This window comes from Chiloscyllium plagiosum, chromosome 23, assembly GCF_004010195.1.
Source record: "Chiloscyllium plagiosum isolate BGI_BamShark_2017 chromosome 23, ASM401019v2, whole genome shotgun sequence".
Lineage (NCBI taxonomy): Eukaryota > Metazoa > Chordata > Chondrichthyes > Orectolobiformes > Hemiscylliidae > Chiloscyllium > Chiloscyllium plagiosum.
Window position 1 is genome coordinate 29943108 of NC_057732.1, and position 9212 is coordinate 29952319.

A 9212-nucleotide genomic window follows, 5' to 3' on the forward strand; every position below is an offset into this window, starting at 1 on the left:
TCTCTACAAGAATCTCAGGGAGTCCCTCTCCCACTGCAACTCCCAGGTCACCTATTGTACTCTATGCTACTTTCTCCCCACACCCACCCTCCTCTAGCTTATCTCTCCATGCTTCAGGCTCTCTGCCTTTATTCCTGATGAAGGGCTTTTGCCCGAAACGTCGATTTTGCTGCTCGTCGGATGCTGCCTGAATTGCTGTGCTCTTTCAGCACCACTGATCCAGTGTCTCCCACATCCCTCCTCTTTCAAACAAAACCAAAACATTCTGTGCAAAAATAGAGACTACTATTTTTTTTCAGTAGTCTCTTTGGGAATTCGGAACAGTGGGTATGGATGTTAGAGCAGTTGAATACTCCTCCTGTAGAATGTGGGAGGTAATGGTTACCACTAATGTCCCCAGTAACTTCATCTGTGGGAAGTGCACCCAACTGCAATTCCTCAGAAACTGCGTTAGGGAGCTGGATCTGGAATTGGATGGACTTTGCATTATTCGGGAGGCTGAGGGGGGAATTGAGATGAATTACAAGGAGGTAGACACACCTCAGGTCCAGGAGAAAGGTAGATGGGTTACAGTCAGAGGACAGAAAGGGAACAGGTAGACAGTGCAAGGATCCCCTGTGGCCATTCCCCTCAATAACAAGTATGCCATTTTGGATACTGTTGAGGGGGACAACTTACCAGGGGTAAGCCATGGCATACAGGTCTCTGGCACAGAGTCTGTCCCTGTTGCTCACAAGGGAAGTGGGGAGAGGAGAAGAGCATTAGTCATTGGGGACGCCATAGTTAGGGGACAAATGGGAGATTCTGTGGGAATGAGAGAGACTTGCAGTTGGTATGTTGTCTCCTAGGCCCAGGGTCCGTGATGTTATGGATCATGTTTTCAGGATCCTCAAGGGGGAGGGGGAGCAGCCTCAAGTTGTGGTCCACATAGGCACCAACGAAATAAGTAGAAAATGGGATGGTGATATAAGATAGAAATTCAAGGAACTAAGATGGAAGCTTAGAGCTAGAACAAACAGAGTTGTTATCCCTGGTTTGTTACCCATGCCACATGCTAGCGAGGCAAGGAATATGGAGAGAGAGCAGTTGAACACGTGACTACAGGGATGGTGCAAGAGGGAGGGATTTGGATATCTGGATAATTGGGGCTCATTCTGCGGGAGATAGGCCTCTAGAAACAGGATGGTCAACACCTGAGCTAGAGGGGTACTAATATCCTGAGGGGAGGTTTGCTAATGCTCTTCAGGAGGATTTAAACTAATTTGGAAGGGGATGGGAACCTAAACTGTAGCTCCAGTGTAGAGGAGGTTGACAGTAGTAAGGTCATGAGTAAGGTTTCAAGATGGCAGGCGTGTACCAGCAGTCAGGAAGATGGTTTGAAGTGTGTCAACATCAATGCCAGAAGCATCCAGAATAAGGTGGCTGTACTTACAGCATGGGTTGGGACCTGGGACTTCATTGTTGTGGCCATTTCAGAGATATGGATAGATCAGGGACAGGAATGGTTGTTGCAGGTTCCAGAGTTTAGATGTTTCACTAAGAACAGGGAAGTTGGTAAAAGAGGGGGGAAGGTGGCATTGTTAGTCAAGGATAGTATTACGGTGGCAGAAAGGACATTTGGTGAGGACTCATTTACTGAGATAGTATGGCCTGAGGTTAGAAACGGGAAGGAGAGGTCACCCTATTGGGAGTTTTCTATAGGCCTCCAAAAAGTTCCAGATATGTAGAGGAAAGGATTGCAAAGATAATTCTGGATAGGAGTAACAGGGTGGTTGTTATGGGAGACTTTAACTTTACAAATATTGTCTGGAAATGCTACAGTTTGAGTACCTTAGGTTGGTCGGTTTTTGTCCAGTATATCCAGTAGGGTTTCCTGACACAGTATGTAGACAGGCCAACAAGGGACGAGGCCACAATGGATGTGGTACTGAGTAATGAACCAGGCTAGGTATTAGATTTGGAGGTAGGTGAGCACTTTGGTGATAGTGACCATAATTCGGTTACAGTTACTTTAGTGATGGAAAGGGATAGGTATATACTGCAAGGCAAGAGCTATAGCTGGCAGAAAGGCAATTATGGTGGGATTAGGCAAGATTTAGGATGCATAGGATGGGAAAAGAAACTGCAGGGGATGGGCATCTTGAAATGTGAAACTTATTCATGGAACAGCTACTGTGTGTCCTCGATAAGTATGTACCTGTCAGGCAGGGAGAAAGTGGTCAAGGGAGGGGACCGTGGTTTACTGAAGATGTTGAATCTCTTGTCAAGAGGAAGAAGGAGACTTATGTAAAGATGAGACGTGAAGGCTCAGTTAGCGCGCTTGAGTGCCAGAAAGGACCTAAAGGGAGAGCTAAGAAGAACCAGGAGGGGTCATGAAAAGTCTTTGGCAGGTAGAATCAAGGAAAACCTAAAGCTTTCTGTATGTCAGGAATAAAAGAATTACTAGAGTAAGAGTAGGGCCTGTCAAAGAGAGTAGTAGGAAGTTGTGCATAGAATCCGAAGAGATAAAAGAGGTGCTAAATGAATATTTTTTGTCAGTATTCACACAGGAAAGGACAATGTTGTCAAGGAGAATATTGAGATACAGGCTATTAAACTAGACAGGATTGAGGTTCATAAGGAGGAGGTGTTAGCAATTCTGGAAAGTGTGAAAATAGATAAGTTCCCTGGGCTGGATGGGATTTATCCTAGGATCCACTGGAGGCTAGGGAGGAGATTGCAGAACCTTTGGCTTTGATCTTTATATTGTCGTTGTCTGTAGGAATAGTGCCAGACAACTGGAGGATAGTCAATGTTGTCCCCTTGTTCAAGAAGGGGAGTAAAGACAACCCTGGTAATTATAGACCAGTGAGCCTTACATTGGTTGTGGGCAAAGTGTTGGAAAGGATTATAAGAGATAGCATTTATAATCACCGAGAAAGGAATAATTTGATTAGGAATAGTCAACACGGTTTGTAAAGGTGGTCATGCCTCACAAACCTTATTGAGTTCTTTGAGAAGATGACCAAACAGGTGGAGGAGAGTATAGCCATTGATATGGATATATGGATTTCAGTAAAGCATTTGATCAGGTTCCCCACAGGTTCCCCATTGCAGAAAATACTGAGGAATGGGATTGAGCGTGATTCAGCAGTCTAGATCAGAAATTGGCTAGCTGAAAGAAGCAGAGGGTGGTGGTTGATGTGAAATGTTCACCCGGGAGTTCAGTTACTAGTGGTGTACTGCAAGGATCTTTTTTGAGTCCACAGCTGTTTGTCATTTTTATAAATGACCTGGATGAGGGCATAGAAGGATGAATTAGTAAATTTGCGGATGACATTAAAAGTTGGTGGAGTTGTGGACAACGTTGCAGGTTACAGAGGGACATAGATAAGTTGCAGAGCTGGGCTGAGAGGTGGCAAATGGAGTTTAATGTGGGAAAGTGTGAGGTGATTCACTTTGGAAGGAGTAACAGGAATACAGAGTACTGAGCTAATGGTAAGATTCTTGGTAGTGTGGATGAGCAAAGAGATCTCGGTCTCCATGTGCACAGATCCCTGAAAGTTGCCACCCAGGCTGATATGGTTGTTAAGAAAGTGTATGTTGTGTTAGCTTTTATTGTTGGAGAGATTGAGTTTTGGAGCCATGAGATCATGTTGCAGCTGTACAAAACCCTGGTGCTACCGCACTCGGGGTATTGCATACAGTCTGGTTGCGTCATTATAGGGAGGATGTAGGAGCATTGGAAAGGGTGCAGAGGAGATGTTGCCTTCGTGGAGGGAAGGTCTCATGAGGAAAGGTTGAGGGACTTGAGGCTGTTTTCGTTAGATTGAAGAAGGTTAAGAGATGACTTAATAGAGACATACAAGATGATCAGAGGATTAGATAGGGCGGACAGTGAGAGCCTCCATTGTTGGAATATTGCGTGCAATTCTGGTCTCCTTCCTATCGGAAAGATGTTGTGAAACTTGAAAAGGTTCAGAAAAGATTTACAAGGATGTTGCCAGGGTTGGAGGATTTGAGCTATAGGGAGAGGCTGAACAGGCTGGAGCTGTTTTCCTTGGATCGTCGGAGGCTGAGGGGTGACCTTATAGAGGTTTACAAAATTAAGAGGGGCATGGATAGAGTAAATAGGCAAAGTCTTTTCCCTGGGGTCGGGGAGTTCAGAACTAGAGGGCATAGGTTTTGGGTGAGAGGGGAATGATATAAAAGAGACCTAAGGGGCAACGTTTTCACGCAGAGGGTGGTACGTGTATGGAAAGAGCTGCCAGAGGAAGCCTGTGCCCGAAACGTCGAATCTCCTGTTCCCTGGATGCTGCCTGACCTGCTGTGCTGTTCCAGCAATAAAGTTTCAACCATTAATAGGCCATAAATCCAGAGACAGGACAGCATGAGGTTCAGATATTCCACCTTCCCAATTCCAAGTTCACCACGTGAGAGAAGATTGCAGGTCTGGCAAAATGGCCAGGGCAGGCGTCGGGATGTCTTCTTGCCTTATACCTTTTTGCTATTAGTGATGGGCCAGCATCCTTAATTAGACATGGGTTCCAGCAGCAGTCCTCAATTGGTCACTAAAGGCAATATTCTGGGTTCCATTGCTGTCTATAGTGGGATCAGCTCCCCCTCTCCACTCTGGCAGTCACCATTACTCACAACAGTTAGATCTATGCTAATATCCCCTTAAACTCATATGGAGTCTTCACACTCATGCCCATTTCAGCCACTTGTCCCTTCAGTGTTTCCATATCTCAATCATACTCTCCAAAATTCACCACTCAACTGTTCATGTGATTTAGGAGTTGGCCTTCTTAATTGCCAACTCTTTCACAATAATAAACACCTTGATGTCAGAGAAGCTGTATTCTTTGAAAAGTTTTTTTTTCAATCTTGACTCTGAAGGCAGAGTCTTGCATATGCATATGCAGAGGCGGGCAACTTAGAAGGTCTGGCACCATCCTGGGTGCTGTAGGTCAGTGTGAGGCCCCTTAACCCTCATACCTATCCCCTCATCCTCATTCCATGTACATTCTCATGTACCCTAACTTCTCTCATCTCTCCATGTTGTCAATATCCTTGTCAAACACCCATACCAACATGCCCCCCCATCGTCCCTCATTCTCTCCATACATTATATTTGATCAAGAAATGTTAATTCATTAATGCGATTAAGAGGTACATTTGCAGATTGACAGAATGAAAAAAAATGGAGCTTTGTAAAATATTCTCCTTACAAGAATAATATTCTCATCAGATCCCTAATGGCCAACATCAGGACTATTAAAGTATCATAATTTCATAACTTTTTACATCTAATAATGGTAAATGAAAATTTAAGAACATTAATTTTGACATAAGATTGTTTAATTTCAGGACATTAAATTATCAGAGCAATAAAAATGGCTGCAATATTACACTCCACTGTGACCTCAGAATTCATCCTTGAAGCTATTTTCAAATTCTGATTATTAAGTTTCTTAATAACTTATGTGAGATACAGATTGTCAGAAAGTGTAGCTCATTCTTAAATACTTTTAAGTTTCAGTGATTTAGACTTCGCTCATTAGTTGCTACTGATTGCAATCAGATAACTTGAAAGAGATCTCAGTACAAGATTGCTCACCAAATTGTCTGGCAAATGTAAATAAGGTTTGCTGCTTAAACTCTTCTGCCTTGACATAGAAATAACCCCGAATCTCACACTGTTGGTACTTTGATGGCTTGGGCTGGATTTTGTCCTCAATGTGAGAAAGATAAGTAGAGCCAATTTTGTTGCATGTTTCTGTCACTGCCTGCAGGGCCCACCCACACTATTTACTTCATAGAGGGCTGACAGGGTGTGTTGGAGTTTCCAGAAGTAAGTCCTTGATGGAGACAGAGGCAAATGAATGTAGAGGCGGGCAACTTAGAAGGTCTGGTACTACTCTGGGTGCTGTAGGTCAGTGTGAGGCCCCTTAACCCTCATAGCTATCCCCTCTCCCTCCTTCCCTGTACATTCTCATGTACCCTAACTTCTCTCATCTCTCCATGCTGTCAATATCTTTGTCAAATGCCCATACCAACATGGCCCCTTATTCTCCCTCACTGTCTCCATACATTACATGCCCTAGATTCCTAACTCACCCATGCACAGTCACCTATTCCTTGCCCCAACCCTATGCCCACTCACTGTACAAACAGTTGCACCCTATAATAACATTGGGAAGTCTTTGTAAAACTAAAAATAAACAAGCGGTCACACAAAGACCACTTCGACCAACATTGTTTTATTAAATGATCATTTAACTATCAAAATTTTTAAAAATCACAGATCCCTTGATAGGTATTTCAAAAATCCTCAAAGCTGAAATCATTAGTGGGGTTTGGAGCTTAAACAAACCTTGCTAAATGAGATTGAATGGCCATATCAACAAAACCTCCAGAGCTGAATACAATAAGGCATTTGAAATTATTAAGACAGACCAGCCATCTGTTCAAGCATTGAAGGCATAGAAACACAAACCTAAACTATCATTTGCCATGATGATTTAAAATGTACATTATACATCAATCAAGTTAACATCTGAGACTTACTTGGATTGAAATGGTTTTTAAAAGGAACCAAATTTTCATTTACCATTATTGGATGTAAAAGGTTATGAAATTATGATACATTAATAGTCCAAATGTTGGCCATTAGGGATCTAATGAGAATGCTATTCTTGTAAGTAGAACATTTTACAAAGCTCAATTTTTTTTTCACTCTCTGTCAAACTGGAAATGTACCTCTTAACCACGTTAATGAACAAACATTTCTTGATCAAATGTAATGTATGGAGAGAGTGAAGGAGGAAATGGGGGGGGGGGCATGTTGATATGGGCGTTTGACAAGGGTATTAACCACTGACTTAAATGGCCACATGTATTTCTTGATGATAGGTTGGCCACATTTCATCATGGATTAGACAAATCATTTCATCGATAGGTACTGAAACCAGCTAACAAGGCTCCCCCTGCACCCTGCCCAAATAAAAGGCCCTCCTGTCCTATTGTATTTCCACCTGTATGAAAGTTTTCAAATGTTCAAGTGTAATTGTTATCTGCAATTACTAAACTTGGAGACAATAAAGTCAAACACAGAAATACGCAAACACGGATCTGTTTGTGGTAAAAGGGAAAAGAAGGATTTTTAACTATAAAACTGAAACCAGCTTGAAAAAGCTTTCTCTCTCTGTCTTAAGGAGTAAAACCATCTAGTGACAATACTGATTGGAAGGAAACATTGGGATACCAAAAACTCAAAGCATAACTGATAGGTTCATTATTTTTAATGATTCAAGACACCAACTAAACAACCATGGTCTTAAGTTAAAACCTAGAATCTCAAATCCACCAGAAGGACTTTAACCTGTATACTTCTTTCATCTTCTTTTGTATTGGATATTATTTCTTTTTATCTTTGTACTTGAGTTTGTATACCTGACATCACATCTTAATAATTTTCTTTTTTCGGGGGTGGTAGTAACTAATGATATTTTTAGTTCACTGAGGAAAATCCTGTAATTGTTAGCTGGTAAATCTGAATGTCTATATTATTGAGCACAGATACTTCTCAGATAACACGCATTCCGGCAGCACAATTTGCTTATAACATCATTGAGGAATTAAGGAACAGGAGTTTCGAGAATGCTTACCTCTGTTCACAATAGCGCAATTCCAGCTGTGATCAGTTCACACGCGCTTCATTCTGCGTGTGTGCCAGTCTTTGTGCTGTTCTGCGCATGCACTGATGTCAGCTGCCAACAGAGCAGCTCTCTGTGATAAGTACTGTACTGAGAGAGATACATTGAGCAGCTTCCTGTGAAAGGTACACTACTCCTCGGTTATCCTTTTTCTGAAAAAATGGAAGGACTTAGTCTCAGGAATGTTAGCAAGAAGCTAATATTGCAGATGGTGAATGCAAAAGAAAGGCTATAACACTGGAAGAGAAACTAGATATTATAATGCATTTTGAGTGTCAGGAGAGAATGTGTGAAATAGCTCTCTTAACAGGAATAAGGGAGTCTACCTTACACACAATGATGACCTTCCATCCCTGCATTAACAATAACTTTTAAATATACTGTGTTAAATTTACTGTTGTTTTGTTGATAAATGTGATTTATACCTTCATTCAGGCTGTACTATACTTTGTGTTACAATTCTGGGTGATTTTTGAGTGATTGTGAGTGATAGTTTTTGCTGGAGCTCCCCCAAACCCCTTTTTCCATAGGCCGCATTATTTATATTAAGCAATTTCTTATTAAGCGAGGTTTCGCTGGATCACAACTATGGTGTTAAAGGAGAACTGAAAGTGTGTTGCTGGAAAAGCACAGCAGCCCTTCCTCATTCCTGAAGAAGGGCTCATGCCCGAAACGTCAATTCTCCTGTTCCTTGGATGCTACCTGACCTGCTGCGCTTTTCCAGCAACACATTTTCAGCTCTGATCTCCAGCATCTGCAGTCCTCACTTTCTCCTGTTAAAGGAGAACTACCTGTACAGAAGAATACTTTATCAAAGAACACGTACTCTCAGCCATCTGAAGGCTTTTCCACTTTCACAACACTGGTCAATTATTGATCCTTTGGCAATTAACTACAAAGCCCTATCTTTAATCACAATATTTTGAAGAAGTAACAAAGAGGACTGATGATTGCAGAGCAGGAGATGTGATCTGTATGGACTTCAGTAAGGCGTTCGTCAATGTTCCCCATGGGAAACTGGTCAGCACAGTTAGATCTCACAGAATACAGGGAGAACTAGCCAATTGGATACAGAACTGGCTCAAAGGTACAAGACAGAGTGTGGTGTTGGAGGGTTGTTTTTCAGACTGGAGACCTGTGGCCAGTGGAGTACCACAAGGATCAGTGCTGGGTTGTCTACTTTTCGTCATTTATATAAATGATTTGGATGTGAGCATAAGATGTAGAATTAGTAAATTAGCAGATGACACCAAAATTGGAGGTGTAGTGGACAGCAAAGAAGGTTACCTCAGATTACAACAGGATCTTGATAAGATGGGCCAATGGGCTAAGAAGTGACAGATGGAGTTTAATTCAGATAAATGCGAGGTCCTGCATTTTGGGAAAGCAAATCTTAGCAGGACTTACACACTTAATGGTAAGGTCCTAGGGAATGTTACTGAACAAAAAGACTTTGGAGTGCAAATTGATTGCTTCTTGAAAGTGGAGTCGCAGGTCGATAGATAGTGAAGAAGG

At 42.1% G+C, this 9212-nt stretch overlaps 1 long non-coding RNA gene across 1 annotated transcript in view; it reads right to left on the reverse strand.

Moving 5' to 3' along the window:
- The window catches only part of LOC122561726, a 96547-nt gene extending 88812 nt beyond the window's left edge, over positions 1-7735 (reverse strand). Inside the window, exon 1 of the long non-coding RNA XR_006315092.1 lies at positions 7650-7735. This is a non-coding gene — a long non-coding RNA (uncharacterized LOC122561726). The remainder of the gene's footprint in view (positions 1-7649) is intronic.
- Between the last annotated feature and the right edge of the window lie 1477 nt (positions 7736-9212).